Source organism: Palaemon carinicauda, chromosome 20 (assembly GCF_036898095.1).
Source record: "Palaemon carinicauda isolate YSFRI2023 chromosome 20, ASM3689809v2, whole genome shotgun sequence".
NCBI classification, from domain to species: domain Eukaryota; kingdom Metazoa; phylum Arthropoda; class Malacostraca; order Decapoda; family Palaemonidae; genus Palaemon; species Palaemon carinicauda.
In genome coordinates, this window is record NC_090744.1 from 66,271,645 (window position 1) to 66,289,144 (window position 17,500).

Consider the following 17,500-nt stretch of genomic DNA (forward strand, 5'->3'; position numbering starts at 1 on the left):
CACAAGGAAAGTGCCCGTGTAGGGGGGCATTAGCTAGGGTTTGCTGGTGTCATTACGCTGGAAAAGCTGTGGTGCCATGTGCAAATATGTCAGCATTTGTTGCTTCAATGGGGGCTTGTAAATCTGGCGGCATTGAGTAAGTTTTCCCACGCATCGTAGGAGAGTGTCAGAGGAGGTTGCAGATGGAGAAAAGAAATCAGCAGGGATAACCAATGGGTTTTCATACACCATTTCAGCGGCCAAGACATCCAGGGCATCTTTAGGAATGGTCTATAGTCCCAGGGGGACGCAGGGAAGCTGGGTAAGCCAGTTGGAGTCCTTTCAGCGGGACAACTAAGCTGCTTTGAAGGTGTGATGAAATATTCAACCATTCCGTTGGCCGTAGGGTTGTATGTTTTTGTCTGATGTAGAGTGATTTCCAGGAGATTAACAAATTATATCCACAATTGAGAACTGAAAGTAGGACCCCTGTTAGAAGTAATATGCTCAGGGACACTAAATCCCACTCTCCATCCTGAGAGTAATGCAGATATACATGAGGTGGACGTTGCAGTTTCCATGGGAATGGCTTTAGGCCAATGAGTAGAGAGGTCAATCATGGTATACATATAATGATGTCCTTGTGATGTGTGTAGGGGCACAACAACGTTGACGTGAATGTTGGCAAAGAAACTCTGAGGTTGAGGAAAGGTGCCCACTCTTGAATCCGTGTACCGATGTACTTTTGGAGATAGGGATGAAATACAGAAGCACGGTGCATAGGTGTTGAAAATTTTTCTCTTTGGATGAAGAGAACATAAGTATGTCATCTATGTAACATTCATAGAGGGGGAGGTCCCCTAAGAGGCCCTCCATGAGACGTCGAAAAGCTGCCCCAGCATTACAAACGCCAAAACAAGAGTAATTGAAGGTGCATGTACCGAGGGGGGTGGTGATGGCGGTCTTGGGGATGACTTCTGTGTTCAGAGGCACCTGATAATACCCCTCAAGGAGGTTGATCATGGAAAAAAAAATTCTCTTTTGAGCAAGTAAGAGGTCATGTCGGCGATGTTTGAGAGGTTGTAGTGATCCAGTTCTGTCTGCATCTTTAATCGCCTGTAATATCCACATGGACATAGAAAGCCATCTTTCTTCAAGATAATATGTAAGGGTGACGACCACTAGTGATACTACTGAAGGATTTATTATCAATCTAAATAAGAAATATAAACTGAAGGTCATTCAAACGTATGCACCCTAAACATCCCTTGCAAAGGAACAAAAAGAAACTTTTTATCAGGATAAGAATATATCTATCAAAAAATCCTAAGACTTAACTTACATTCTTTCAAGATGATTCCTATGCTAAAGTATTTCAAAAGAAGAGAGGAGAAACAGCAGTAAGTAAATTTGGAGCTAGCACAAGGAATGATAGAGCAGATATGCTGGCCAAAAAACATTTCTATTCACGGTGCACACAGTCCTTTTTATTCCTGGATATCCTGCCAACTTGTGTACTTTAGTTATGGTTTGTACCTCATCAGTAAGCATAGCCTTGTAGCCTTTCGGCAAACGCCCATTTCTTCCATTTCAGCAAAGGTCTGTTTGTCGGCTGCAAAACAATACGGTGCCTGACGCCTGAATCTGGCGAACAGTGGAAACCCTGTCATCTTGATATGGTGATAAATACCATGTTTGGCAGAAACTGTGGACATTTGAAGAATTTCTGGACGGAAGACTTACGGGTACAATGGGAGGAGGGTGGCATAGGCATCCGTGGGGGCTTTGATATGGAGAGCGAGATCAGAGGGGTTCAGTTAGAGTGGTGCATGAGGAAATTTGCGCCGAGGATTGGCAATGTGACATCATCAATGAGAAACTTCCAGAGATATTTGAATCTCCCAAAAGATAATGTGAGGATTTCAAAATCATTGGTAGCTATCACAGATCCGTTGGCCGTTACTAGACTAAATATGAAATGGTAACATAACTGAGGCCGATAGGATTCAGTAAGTGGCTGTATAGGTTGCTGGTTAAGGTGTGGTGGGTGGTTTTGCCGATGCTTCGGCACGTCATAGGGTGGCCATCTATTCCCTACCGCATTCAAGTCAGCTCGGTCAATGTTGAGTAGTTGTCCTCTTCATCAGGAGTCGAGGAGTTGATATATATATTGAAGGGGGTGAAGTGGCTTTTCCTAAGGGCGTTAACTTTGGTCATCAGTTCCTTCATGGGTAAAATAGCAATATCGGGTATGGCAGCTCGTAGATGTTCGGGTAAGCGTTGTACCCAAAATTGCACTAAGTAGGTTCACCTGTGCCAGGTTGTAGCCGAGCAATATTTGCCATTTCCCTAGGGTGAGCGACGCCTTTTGGTACCCCAATAGTTGTTGAGAGAGTGGGAAACATTTGGGTATACGGGCAGCTGGCGATGGCGAGTACTGCTCCAGGATTTATTTTTTTGAAGACGTCATACACTGTTGGTGTGTACCTTTGCTCGCAGCCAATAAGAGATTACAGTACCCAGAAAGTGTCCTCGGACTGCATCATGCATCATGCCCTTCATGTGAAACTGGACTTCTGCCTGTTGGAACCAGGCAAATCCTTCTGCGGTGGCAAATGGTATCAGTTTCATTGAGGCAGCGTGTGCCGGATAGGCAGGGTTGTTGGGTGGCATCTTCAAACAGTGGGGTACAGCAGTGAAGGGGCAGGTGGGAGGGAGTAGACTCTACGCTGGTCACCAATGTGCAAGTGGCACATTGCAGGGAAGAGCAAGTGATAAGAGGAAAAATCAAATCCGTTACAGTGTACGAGCGTGTATGAAACAAGTGCGATACAAGCTAGTATAGTAATAACAATGATAATTGATTTCAAGACTAAGAACATATTACTGAATTCGAAAAGAATATGTATGGTGAACTTGTAATAAACTTATATCTCTCTTCATAACTCGATTGGTACAGTCCTTGCAAGCATGATTTTGGCTAAGAGGCATAGATTTGAATCTCTGTCCAGCCAGAAGCTGTTATCATGAATAAATTTCCAATGAATATGCATCCCCCAGGTTGAATTTGATATTAAATGCCATTGCAGGGGATATATATATATATATATATATATATATATATATATATATATATATATATATATATATATATATATATATATATATATATATATATATATATATATATATATATATATATATATATATATATATATATATATATATATATATATATATATATATATAGCTAGTCTCTTTCTCTTCTTTACAGGGAGCTTTTGGTAAACAATAAGAGATTATGAAAAATAAAATGCCTTTTTTTTCTAAAAAGAAAGTATTTAAGCATATGGTCCTACAATTATGCATCAGAAACTTGGAGTCCTAATAACATAGCTAGTTAGAACTCAAAGAGCTCTGGAAAGGCTAATGATGGGAATAACTCCAAGCGACAGTGAAAGAGCAACATGGATACGAGAGCAACCTAAATTAGAGGATATTCTAACAAATAAGAAAAAGAGATGGTCATGGTTAAGAAAAATATATTAAGAATGATAGGTAATAGATGGACATTAGTAATAATCGAATTGGTTTTAGAGACTATAAAAGAAGCTGGGAAGAAAGAGAGGACGATGTTTTGGCGAACTAAAAAAAATTACAAATATTGATTGGTATAGAAAGACCATAAACAGACGCAAGTGAAAGGACGTGTCTAAGGCCTTTGACCTGCAGTGGACTAGCTATGGTTGAGGATTATATATATATATATATATATATATATATATATATATATATATATATATATATATATATATATATATATATATATATATATATATATATATATATATATATATATATATATATATATATATATATATATATGCGTGTGTGTGTGTGTGTGTGTGTGTGTGTATGGAGCGTAGGCCTTCTTTTATTCAATTTCTAAATAAACTAGAGCATGTGCCTGTCATGTATGTAAAGAAGAGCTATTTTTTTATTTTTTTATCTTTTTCGCTTTCTTTCTCTTCTTCCAATATCTACAATATATCGGTCTAACAAACAATTTTTTATCAGTTAAATGATTTTTTCACCCCTTCATTATTTTTACAACTTTTCAGTGAGTTGATAAGAATTACCATTTTTTGGATTAGTTTTGAAATCACAAGAAAAACCCATCGTTCGTACTAGAGTTTTCTATCTTTTTACTATATATAGAATTTGTATATGATGTTATGCGTGCAACATTAGTAATTATGTTTAGGATGACTGATTGCAGTTACGGGAAATTTATTGTCATATATTAAAAAAAAAGATGTTTCAAAAGCATGTATGTATCTATTATTGAACATTTCTTTAATAGACTTTTAATTTCGGACAGTTAGCCGTAGAGTGAATTACAAGTGTATCTGGGATAGGTGCATTTTTAAATTTTTTGTTTAAACTTTGAATTGAATAGGAAGAGAGAGATTATTTAGACACTAACTAATTATCAGCGAAGAACGGACAAAATATCATCAACATATTGTACCCGAGTAATTCTAAAACTAGAAATTTCTGAAAAAAAGTTATCGTACGAAAAATTCAGTCCGAGGTACCATCGTTTTGATACTGGGAGTCCATCACCTGTGTTCCTGCAAGCAGGGTTGCCATCAGGATATGAATGTTAAGGCCAGTGGATTCTGCACTTCAGGACCCTCTTCATTTAGTGGTGTATGTCGCCAAAGTTAAAAGATTTTGTAAGAAGAAAAAAAGTCATTCAAAGTATGAGAGAAAATATTATAGATATCTTAGAAATCAATTATTTAAATACACACAAAACTCATACTGATACAATGCAACAGATATTACTTATATATATATATATATATATATATATATATATATATATATATATATATATATATATATATATATATATATATATATATACATATAATATATATATATAATATATAAAATTGAATAGTAACACGTGACTAGAACTGTATCAAGATATTTGGTGGCTATGTCAGACTCCTTAAACAATCCAAAAATAATGATCGTGATCTCAACTCTTGCCGGAACTACAGCCACAAATATTCTCATTTCCCAATTAAAGGTGAAGTGGAAAACTTGAGCCCACATCGACCAGAAGGGAAATTTACCGGCCTCATCTCTCTCCCATCCTCACAGGTGGAACATGATACTCGTATCAACATCGCGTTACCTGAAGAAAACGACCTGAACGAGAGAGAGAGAGAGAGAGAGAGAGAGAGAGAGAGAGAGAGAGAGAGAGACGCTCCCTTTTCTGTTAGCCCGTAATTAGATTTTGAGTCGAAGGATTCTTGCAAAAGGACTCCAGCATCTTAGATGAAGGAGTGTCACCAGTTCAGTCTCATGAAATTGACGTCTGTACGTAAATTTCTTTGAATGAAATTATCCCGAATAAAAGAGAGTTCCAATATTTGTTTTATAATTGCAGCTTGAGCGATTTTGATATGGTGAAAACCTATCCCTAACGTTGAATATCGAGTTGAATTAAGAAATCTTCGATAAAGTATTGACAAACATGTGTCAGAACTGTTTATAATTTGAACATTTTCAAAGAAAAGAAAGTTCCTTCTTTATCGAGGAGGACCTTACAAATTCTTTACAATTCCACGGAAAGAATGTTTATCGAAGTCATAAACAAATTTGAAAGTATTATAATTCGAAAATTTAGTAATGTACCGCACACTCGCACAGTGCATACTGTAACGTTATTGTTTTTTTTATCTCTCGCTCTCTCCCCCCGCTCTGATCATATAAACCTGTCCAATTTTGCTATCGCATTTTTATACTACTTGCATTTTGTGTCAGTCCTGCTCTCAACTGCCTAAATAAAAGCTCGTCATCTTGTTGAATAAACTTCACTTGCAGTCATCTCACCTCTGTTAGCACCTAACTGCTTCCTTGCACACCCTAATGTTGAATAAATCTATAGAAAAAATATCTAAGAATTTTTCATAACTTAATATTAATTGCAATTGAGGACTAAGTTATTAACACCACAAATATCTACTTTTATCTGTGAAACTTCTCCTAAGATTACATGCAAAGTTATTAAAAAAACGAATAAAAACATTCGAACTATCAATGTAATACAATAAATCGTCTTATTGTCCTTGTGAACCAACTGGTTTAAATCAGGTTTTGTCCTAAGCTCTTTTGAGTATGACTAAGCTGCATGAGGGGATAACGCCAAGCGAAAGGAAGATTAGGTTGGCTCAGGAAAAAAGGTAATTAAATAGGAAAATTCTCAGTGTATTTTACAGCTTCTGGGCACCGTTAATATTTGCCTATCCGAATGACACCGACGGGGAATTACTTTTGGTGTTACCTTTCCGTTTTCACAGTACTCCATCGAGGAGAAAATTATGCAAAGTATAAACTTTGTGACCTATATAAATAAATATATATATATATATATATATATATATATATATATATATATATATATATATATATATATATATATATATATATATATATATGTGTGTGTGTGTGTGTGTGTCTGTGTTTCCAAAAAAATAAATAAGACAAATACGATATGGACTGAAATTCATATTTCAATGTTTATACACAAACACACACACGCACACACATGTATATATATATATATATATATATATATATATATATATATATATATATATATGTATACATATATATATATATATATATATATATATATATATATATATATATATATATATATATATATCATCATCAGCCTTAGCTAGTCCAATGCAGGACTTGAGCCTAAAATATACCTTTCCACTCGCATCTGTTTATGGTCTTTCAATGCCAGTCTATGCCCGCTTTAAGATCTTATTATATTAATAGTTTACAACACCACGCTCTTCATTTACTCCAAAAATAATGCAATCCTGCAGTTCTCATCTTCTTGCACAGTAATTAGGTGGTTATTTAAAGGAAGGGGGAAAGGGTTATAAAAAGAAAATAGCTCGGTTTCCTCACCAAACGACTTGGAACTGACATGTCAACATAGTCAACCAAACAGAATTCATGATGCCAGCGTACATAAACAGAAGTTCGTGATGCCAGCGTACATTTGATATACTGTATATTCAAAATATAATTAATCAAAAATTGAGTGATTACTCAAAAGTGTCACTATTTGTAAATTGCATATTTTATGGACACTTTTGAGTAATTAATCCATTTTTAATCAAGTATATTTTGAATATACAGTATATCAAATGTACGTTTGCATCACGGACTTCTGTTCATGTATGCTGGCATCACGAATTCTGTTTGGGTGACTAGGTTGACATGTCAGTTCTAAGTCGTTTAATGAGGAAACCGAGCTATTTTCTTTTTATAACCCCTTCCCCCTTCCTCAACATATCTTGCTAAATATTGCTTTCACAAAATTTAAATAACCACCTAATTACTGTGCAAGAAGATGAGAACTGCAGGATTGCATTATTTTGGAGTAAATGGAGAGCGTGGTGTTTTAAACAAATACCCTAATGTTTTTTATTCCTAATGTCCGTCTATCATATGTCATCCTCATTATGTCTTCCCCATATACATTTTTTTTCCTTTCATGTTGGAATATCATTGACATTGGTTTACTCTCGTATCCATGATGCTCTTTTTCTGTCTCTTAGTGTTATTCCCATCATTATTCTTTCCATGGCCTTTTGAGTTGTAACTAGCTTATGTTGTCAGGCTTTAGTAAAGCTCCAAGTTTCTGATGCATAGGGCAATACTGGTAGGACAATTTGATTAAATACTTTTGTTTTTAAAGAAACTGAAAATTTACTTTTCACAATATTATTTCGTTAAGTAAAAGTTCTCCATCTTAAGCGTATTCTCCTTTTAAGTTTGGTCTCATTTCCTAGGGAAACACTTATTATCTCCCTGAAGTGTGTTTATTTATTAAAAATCTCCAGAGGTTTCTCCATAACTCTTATTTGTTGTCTCTCTGACTTTTCAAGACCCATATATTCAATATGATTTGGCAATTCCTCTAGTAGTTCACAAAATTAAGCTATTTCGTTGACAAATGTCAAGTTGTTAAAATATTCCCCATTAATGTCAATTTGTTCATTTCCCTAATCTCAATTCTTAAAAACTTCTTCTAAGCATGCTGTGAATAATTTAGGAGAGATGGGGTCTCCCTGTTTAACTCCTCTTTCACTCAGAATTTTCTAACTAGCTTTATGTAGTTTTAGGAAAGTGGTACTTCCTGTATACATATCCTGAAGTGCTCTAATATGATTCATCTATCATCTGTAACAGAATCAAAAGCTTTCTCATAGTCCGTAAATGCCATAACAGTTCTAAAGTCTGCCTGCTCTTCTGTTTGATTAAAGAATAGCTGTCTTCATATTGGACTTGATATGGTCTTTGTTGATCATTCATATATTTCTGAGAGTAAACTTATTGGGTGCTAATTTTTTAGGTCCTTGGTAACTTCTTTTTGTGAAACAGTATTGTGTTATAGTTTTTCCAATATTTAGGTGTATAGTATTCTTCCAGAAATTTTGTGTAAAGTTCAGCCATTTTTACTTATATGAAATCTCCTACATCTACTATTAAATCAATCGTTAGGTCATTTTATCCAGCTATTTTGCCATCTTTCATGTCTCTAATGCTCTCTTTACGTCTCCTATACTGTTATGTTTATTACCCTGTCAGGTGTTTCATTATTTCTATTGGTAAAGTTATTTCTTGAATCATTATTCTATATGAGATATAGAAATTCTTTGCAATTTTTATAACGCCTTTTCTTCTGCTGATAATATATTGATTTTTTTCCTTAAAAGCAAACATCTGTCGGAGGTCTATTCAATGACTTCTTTTCATCATATTTAAGCTTTTCTTTAGTGTTTACTTAGGTTTACGAATGCATTCGGTTTCTATTTTGTTTATTATTTTTGATAGTTTTGCTAATTCTATTTCATCCGTCTTGGATTTTATCCTCATTTCCACTTTTCCCTTTATTAGGTTATGATATTTCATGACAAGTTTCCTTGATCTTGCTTAGGGACATTTATAACTATATCCTGTTCTTATTCCAATACAAACTTTGTTGACATAATGTTCAATTCTTCTTTACTTGCTCCCATTTCATCATGTAGCCATGGGTACCAGTTTAGTATTGCTAAATTGAACTCATCTTATTTTACTTTTATTACACGGGGGTTTGTTCTCTTTTATGAAATTATTTTTCATTTCTTTGGTTCGATACTTTATATTCATGCAAATCTGCTTTAACTTGTTTTTCATTACCACATCTTTAGCTAAATTATAAAGATATATATATATATATATATATATATATATATATATATATATATATATATATATATATATATATACATATATATATATATATATATATATATATATATATATATATATATGTATATATATATATATAAATGTATATATATATATATATATATATATATATATATATATATATATATATATATATATATATATATATATATAGTAAATATATATATATATATATATATATATATATATATATATATATATATATATATATATATATATATATATATATATATTTGGGCTCAAGCCATGTCGTCCTGATGGAAGTTCCTATAGGGTAGCTTCCTAGGGTATATTACAACTACGGCGATATTCCCAGAGAATTTACCTTAAGGTACCAGAATTCTAACTCCTGGAGCGAGTATCCCTCGTGAAAGGGATATCGCAACATATCAGAGGACGTATTCTAGACACGTCACAAGGCAATCTACATCCTGGACAGAGATTTCGTCTCGTAGGAGGTGATTGGCGAGATACGAATTCGGGAAAGAAAAAGGGGAGCCGCTCCCAAGGCTTCCCTATCCCCCGATTCGTATGCGTGCCTGGCGCCAATCCTGGCGCCATCTGTATTCCTTTTTGCGTAGCTTAACAACTTGGTGTTTTTTCCTGTTTTTCTCGCAAATCTTGGATTTATTCGACTTTTCATGGCTTCTTCGTCTTCGTCGGCCCCTGATAAGTTGAGTATAGTGTCTGTTATGTATAAATGTAGGCTCTTGGTAAAATTTTGAGTGATTAATAGGATTAATCTTTGATACAAGAGCCGTAGCCTACCAGAGGCGTCTTGGACGCTGTCGCTCGCTAGGTATAAGTTAGTAAGTCAGAGCGACATTCCTGGTTGTTTTGCTTTAATAAATTTTAGCTATTTAGCATTACATAGGATTTCCTTTCGTGCTTAGTATTATTTGGCGAAGTATTCGCCATTCTGGCCTACGCTAGGCCATGTAGCCTAGTCGTTTGGTCCTAGTACTTCATGCATGATTATGGTTTTTCCGAGTGTAATTAAGATTTTATTGAAGCTTTAGGCTATATTTTATACATTTTAGACTGTGTGGAATATTTCCAAGATAGTATACGAGTGAGTTTCGGTGAATTAGGTAATCGATTCTCTTGGTGCCTAGGCTAGTTGCTTATGGAGCCTTAGTATACTTTATCATACTCCCCGGTTGCTTTCTTTTCTTCGGAGAAGGTATGCAATCCCTTTCCCTCTGTTTAAGCCTTGGGCTTATCCCTAAGCGGTTTTTTCCGAAATTTATTTTCGATAAAACTATACTAGGGTGTTACTGTACCTTCCTGTTCCTGTAGTATGGTTCAAGAGGGACAGAACAACAGAGTTTTTAGTCTGAGTCTGTGTTGTCTGGCTTGGGGCTGAGTCCCCCTCGCTGACCTAACACATACAAAGGGAGCTTAGCTCCCTTAGGTCACTACCGAAGGTTTCTGTAGTATGATTCCTTCTTTTGTGATCTACCAGACTAGTCCTGTTGCTGTTCTCGCGGGAGGATAAGTTCTTCCCTTGGGAGTAGCAACGCCTTCCTTGCTTTGGTGCTCTGGAAGCTGGCAAGTATTGCTGGCCTTTCCCCTTAGATCTCCCTTAGGCTAAGATAAGTTTCTTAGCTGCGGGTGATCTGTCACTAAAGCAAGGTTGGCAGGACCCTCTTGTCCCTTCCCCCTCTTTCTTCATACTGTACTGTACGTCGTTCTACATCTGGACCTAGTATAGGTTAGGATGTGGAATTGACTCAGCCCCTTGCCGGCCGGCAGAGCTGGCCGGCAGGGGTCTTACTGTACGGTACGTCGTTCTACTTCTGGACCTAGTATAGGTTAGGATGTGGAATTGACTCAGCCCCTTGCCGGCCGGCAGAGCTGCTGGCCGGCAAGGGTCTTATGTTTTCGAGTGCTGCCCGGACCTCTCTTGGTCCCTCATCCATGCCTGCCGGCAGAGCCGGACGGCATTGGTCAAGGAAGCCTGAATTAGTTTCTCCCCTTCCTTATATGCACTCTTTCGGTTGCCGGGCTTGGAGGTTGTGTACACTCTTATCCCGGCATCCATTCTATTTTTCTTCTAGTGCTATACCTGTCCCGGCTGCAGGCCTATGAGGCCGGCTGCCGGCCTATGAGGCCGGCAGCCGGGCAGATGTAGTCCTCTGGTTCTTTTGCTGCCGGCTGGCATCGGTCTTGTACCTTTGCCGGCCGGCTTATGTCAGTCCTTGTCTGCCGGTCACCAAGAGTGTGGCCGGCAGCTGGGTACTACCTTGTGTAGTTGCTGGCCGGCAGCCATTGCCGGCCATCACTGGCTGTTACCGGCCGGCAGTTGCTGCCGACCGGCACAGGCATTTGAACCAGAGTGCTGCCGCCCTATAGCTGTTGAGTAGTATACTTTAAAGCTAGTTGTGGTGTGTGCCGGCCGGCAAAGGCAGGCCGGCACACATCCCTCTATACTGTACTAGTATTCTTCTGTATAGCATATACAGTAAGAAGAAAACTATAGTAAGAGTTTTGGTACAGCACTGTATCTTCTAACACTATTGTGTTTTCTTGCACATCCCTTTGCTGTTGCCCTCAGATAGGAAGCTGAGTTCTTCCCTGTCTATTATCCAGGATTTTAAAATCATTGCTTAGGTGTGAGCTCCACCTGTTTCCTCTGGAAACCTTGCATTGGTTACTCTAGAAGAGATAAACCATTTTGATTTTATTATCTGGAAGGCTGCAACAATGGGTTGTGAGGGAAACACAAGTGTGTGTCTTTCCTTTATGAATTGTTATGCTATACTATGCATATCCAGTGATACATAGTTCACTTGATACTCATGGAAATTTCTTCTCTTTACAGGAGGACCCTCCGAAGTGCGGAAATATTTTCTGCAATGTCCGCAGCAAGAACCTCTGCGGACATGAGTGTTGTAGGAGACACGCAGCATGCGCTGTCTCCAAGGATGATCTCCAGTATTGGGACCCTCAGGTATGTACTGTATGCACTAACCTGATTACTGAGGCTTTTGATTCCCCTAGAACGGCGGAATCAAGGGATATAGCAAGGGAAAAGCTTCGTACTTGGGTAAGGGGCTTCAAGAAGAACACCTCTGGCCCTTATCTTCCAAGTGAGAGGATGAGGGCGTATCTTTTTCCCCAGGCATCAGCTGATGCAGTGATTCCCCAGCCTCAAGAGGAGATCCCTCAAGATCAAGTCCAGGTGGACGTGGAAGTCGCAGTCGCGATGCAAGACATCCAGTTGGATGACAGGATGTCTGACCTGGACGAACGTTTGGAACAAGACCTCCTGGCAGAAGGTCAGGATGAAGTTCAAACCCCGGATGTCGTAGAGGATGAGGTCGACGAGGTGTCGGCTACTCCGGTTCAGATTCCGGAGCCTATCCCCTCAACATCGGCTGGTCTCCCAGTAGAACTGGGACAGGCCCTCTCTTCGATTGTTTGAATGATCCAACAAATGCAGAAGGAGAATCAGGAGAAGGCGGCTGCAATGGAACTGCGTATGCAGTCCCTGGCAGAATCACATGGGCCCCGGAAAAGGCTCAATGTGAAAGACCTTCCCGTATGCTCAGATGCTAACCCATGGAGGTATGCTGAGCACATGCCGATGACGACTGGAAAGATCGTCATCTCGGATAAGCTGGGTTCAGTTCCCCTAGAGGAGGTAGAATTCTGGCCCAGCAAGGCATCATATTCGGACTGCTATGTCCGGCTGAGAAAAGAACCAGCTTCAAGGGAGGAGACAGAGCCGAAGGAGGTCATTATTATGGACCACGCTAAGGCTCAAGCCCTACTTTCATCCTCGATGAAAGAGAGGGGCTTCTCTAACTCGAAGGTAGCTGCATTGAGCAAGAAGCTCCCTTCTTTTGTGTCCTCTCCTGCTAGAGCCTTCCCCTTTTTACAGAAAGGGTTTGTGGCTGTCCTAAAGGCAGTCGAGGCCGGAAAGCCTTGCCCCTCCCTGGAGGAGTGTAAACCCTTGTCGCTGGCCCTGCCTATGGACCACAAAGACTGGAAGGATGTCCATCTGACATTCTCAGTGGGAAAGTTGGAGGCTGATATTGCCGGACGGCAATTCGGCGAGGACCTCCCCAAGCTGTCCGACTCTCTTTTACGAAGAGAGTTCGAGACAAAAGAAAGACTGGCTGCCTCAATGTCTCATCAGACTACTCTTGAGACGATGGCAAGTGACCCCAAGGTCCATGAAATGTTCATGGTAGTGGCTAAGTCTCACCTAGCCACAGTGACGAAGGACCTTTATAGCTTCGTCAAGGCAAGGAGAGCTTGCAGGGAGTTCGTGTTCACCGGGGCTTCGGTGAGACACAAGCCAAGAAAGTTAATCTCCTCCAACATTTGGGGAAAAGACCTTTTCCCTACCGATGTGGTCAAAGAGGTTGTTGATAAGGCCGCCGTGGAGAATAGAAACCTTCTCCAGAAGTGGGGCCTGGCTATCAAAAGAAAATCTTCCCCGGATGAGGGTCCTCAACCAAAGAGGAAGAATATGAGGACTAGGCTACCGTCTCGGCCAGCCAAGCCTTTTAGACAGCAACAGCAACTGCAATTGCCATTGCCTCCAGTGCCCCAGATGGTGGCACAAACCCCGACTACTTTTCAGTGGGTACCCCAGGCTGTGCCAGGTCAGTCAACCACATTCACCCCAACGTTCGAAGGACAGTCTTCTTCCTTTCGTGCAAAACCTAGAGGACCAGCCAGAGGCTCGTCTAGGCGCCCCTCAAAGGGGAAGGGGATTCAGAGGTGGTCGTGGTCAGGGAGGCAAGACCTCAAGACGGCAGTCCAAGTGAAACGATACCGGTAGGAGGGAGACTGATGAAATTTTGGGATCGCTGGACCTTCGATCCCTGGGCCCAAAGCCTACTCAAGAATGGACTGGGCTGGAGCTGGTACAGCACTCCACCCCCGTGCCTTCGGTTTTTCCAACACTCCACCCCCGTTTTGGAGGAGTACGTTCAAGAACTGTTGGAGAAAAAGGTGATCCGAAAGGTGAAGTCCATCAAATTCCAAGGGAGGCTGTTTTGTGTTCCCAAGAAAGACTCGGAAAAGCTCAGAGTCATTCTGGACTTGTCGCCACTCAACAAGTTCATAGTGAATCGCAAATTCAAGATGCTAACACTGCAACACATAAGGACCTTACTGCCCAAGAGGGCATACTCAGTCTCTATAGACTTGTCAGACGCCTATTGGCACATTCCAATCAGCCGTCGACTCTCCCCCTACCTAGGGTTCAGGCTACAATGGAGACTATACGCCTTCAGAGCCATGCCATTCGGGCTAAACATAGCCCCAAGGATTTTCACGAAGCTTGCGAGCGCAGCTCTCAAACAATTACGCCTAAAGGGAATTCAGGTAGTAGCCTACCTGGACGACTGGCTGGTGTGGGCAGCATCCGAGACCGAATGCTTGCAAGCTTCCAGTCAGGTGATCCAGTTCCTAGAGTACCTAGGCTTCAAGATCAACAGAAAAAAGTCTCGACTTTCTCCATCCCAAAAGTTCCAGTGGCTGGGAATCCACTGGGACCTTTTGTCACACAGTTTCTCCATCCCGACGAAGAAAAGGAAGGAGATAGCGGGCTCTGTCAAGAGACTTCTAGATTCCGAAAGGATATCAAGACGCGAACAGGAGAGGGTACTATGCTCTCTCCAGTTTGCTTCAGTGACAGACCCAGTGCTAAGAGCACAGCTAAAGGATGCAACCGGAGTTTGGAGAAGGTATGCATCAAACGCGCGAAGAGATCTGAGAAGACCAGTGCCTCCTCGGCTACGTACTCTTCTCAGACCTCGGTCCCAAGCCAGACATCTAAAGAAGTCGGTTCTTCTTCAGCCACCTCCCCCGTCGATGACGATTCACTCAGACGCCTCAAAGGAGGGATGGGGAGGTCACTCTCATCGGAAAAAAGTCTAGGGGACTTGGTCCAAGCTATTCAGGACCTTTCATATAAACTTTCTAGAAGCTATGGCAGTGCTCCTTACCTTAAAGAAAGTCTCCCCGCGTCACTCGATCCACATAAGATTGGTGATGGACAGCGAGGTGGTTGTGAGATGCTTGAATCGACAAGGGTCGAGGTCACCACCTCTCAACCAAGTGATGTTAGCCATTTTCCGATTGGCGGAAAAGAAGAAGTGGTACCTGTCGGCAGTTCACCTTCAAGGAGTCCGCAATGTGTCAGCGGACGCTCTATCCAGGTTCACACCGATAGAGTCGGAATGGTCCTTAGACGCAGGATCATTCTCCTTCATTCTGAATCAAGTCCCAGAACTGCAGATAGACCTCTTTGCGACGAAAGACAACAAGAAGTTGCCCCTGTACGTGTCCCCGTACGAGGACCCCTTAGCGGAAGCAGTGGACGCAATGTCCCTCGACTGGAACAGATGGTCCAGGATTTATCTGTTCCCTCCTCACAACCTTCTGTTGAGGGTCCTCAACAAACTGAGATCCTTCAAGGGGGTAGCGGCAATAGTGGCCCACAAGTGGCCGAACAGTATGTGGTTCCCCTTGGCGTTGGAACTACAGATGAAGTTCGTGCCGCTACCACATCCAGTTCTGACCCAGCGAGTCCAGAAGTCGACTGTCTGCGCTTCATTACAGAAAACCCGGACCCTGCAGCTCATGATTTTCTCGCCCTTGCGGTGAGAAAGCGTTTCGGGATTTCGAAAGCCAGCATAGACTTCCTAGAGGAATATAAGTGCAAATCGACTAGAAGGCAATATGAGTCATCTTGGAGAAAATGGGTGGCCTTTGTAAAGGCAAAGAATCCGCAGGAGATCTCAACAGACTTCTGCTTATCTTTCTTCATCCACCTCCATGGCCAAGGGTTGGCAGCTAACACGATTTCAGTGTGTAAATCTGCTTTGATGAGACCCATTTTATTTGCCTTCCAGATCGACCTAGGTAACGAGATCTTTAATAAAGTTCCGAAAGCCTGCGCTAGGCTCAGACCTTCAGCACCTCCAAAGCCCATCTCATGGTCTTTAGACAAAGTTCTTCATTTCGCCTCCCTGTTGAGCAATGAAGAATGTGCGTTAAAGGATTTAACGCAAAAAGTTATTTTCCTATTTGCACTCGCGTCCGGGGCCAGGGTTAGTGAGATTGTAGCCCTCTCGAGAGAGGCAGGTCGTGTTCAGTTCCTGGATGGGGGGGATCTGAACCTGTTTCCGGATCCTACGTTTCTCGCCAAGAATGAGTTACCCACCAACAGGTGGGGTCCCTGGAGAATCTGCCCTCTGAAAGAAGATGCATCTCTATGTCCAGTAGAATGCCTAAAGGTCTATCTTCGTAGAACTTCAGACTTCAAGGGTGGTCAACTATTCAGGGGAGAAACATCAGGCTCAAATTTATCTCTGAATCAACTCAGAGCGAAAATCACATATTTTATTCGCAGAGCGGATCCTGACAGTACACCCGCAGGTCACGATACGAGGAAAGTTGCCTCAGCCCTAAATTTATTTAATTGTATGGATTTTGAACATCTCCGTTCATACACGGGCTGGAAGTCTTCCAGGGTGTTCTTTCACCACTATGCGAAGCAAGTAGAGGAATTTAAGAGATCTGTGGTAGCAGTGGGTCGTGTAGTTAACCCTACTGTTCAACTCTGCGAGGAACAGTGGTCTTAATTGGGACGATTAAGTCCAGGGTGAGTGTGTAGGTACATACTGTACTACAAACTAAATGAGGGCACCAAGTGCCCACATAGACTGTTCCTTCTTTCAAAGGTGAACCTAGCATAAGTTCAGACATGTGTGCCGAGCGTTTCTAACGCTAATGTGATTGATTTGTAATACAGACTTTTATGACTTGATACCTCGGTATCTTATTAAAGTGGTGTTTAATGGTTTTTCTTTCAGATAAACAAGTTCTGTTTACTATCATACTTATGCTTAAAGTTTTGGGTTATCCTCTTATATATATATATATATATATATATATATATATATATATATATATATATATATATATATATATATATATATATATATATATATATATATATATATATATATATATATATATATATATATATATATTTGTTGTTAACCTGTCTGTTTATTGTCTGTCAATAAACTTGTTCTTGAGAACCTTGCGTCTCTTTCACCTGTGTCAATTTATTGGTATAATTGAGCATTTTAATTCTATGTATCTTATCTGGGATAATTCTAATAGAATTGTTCTG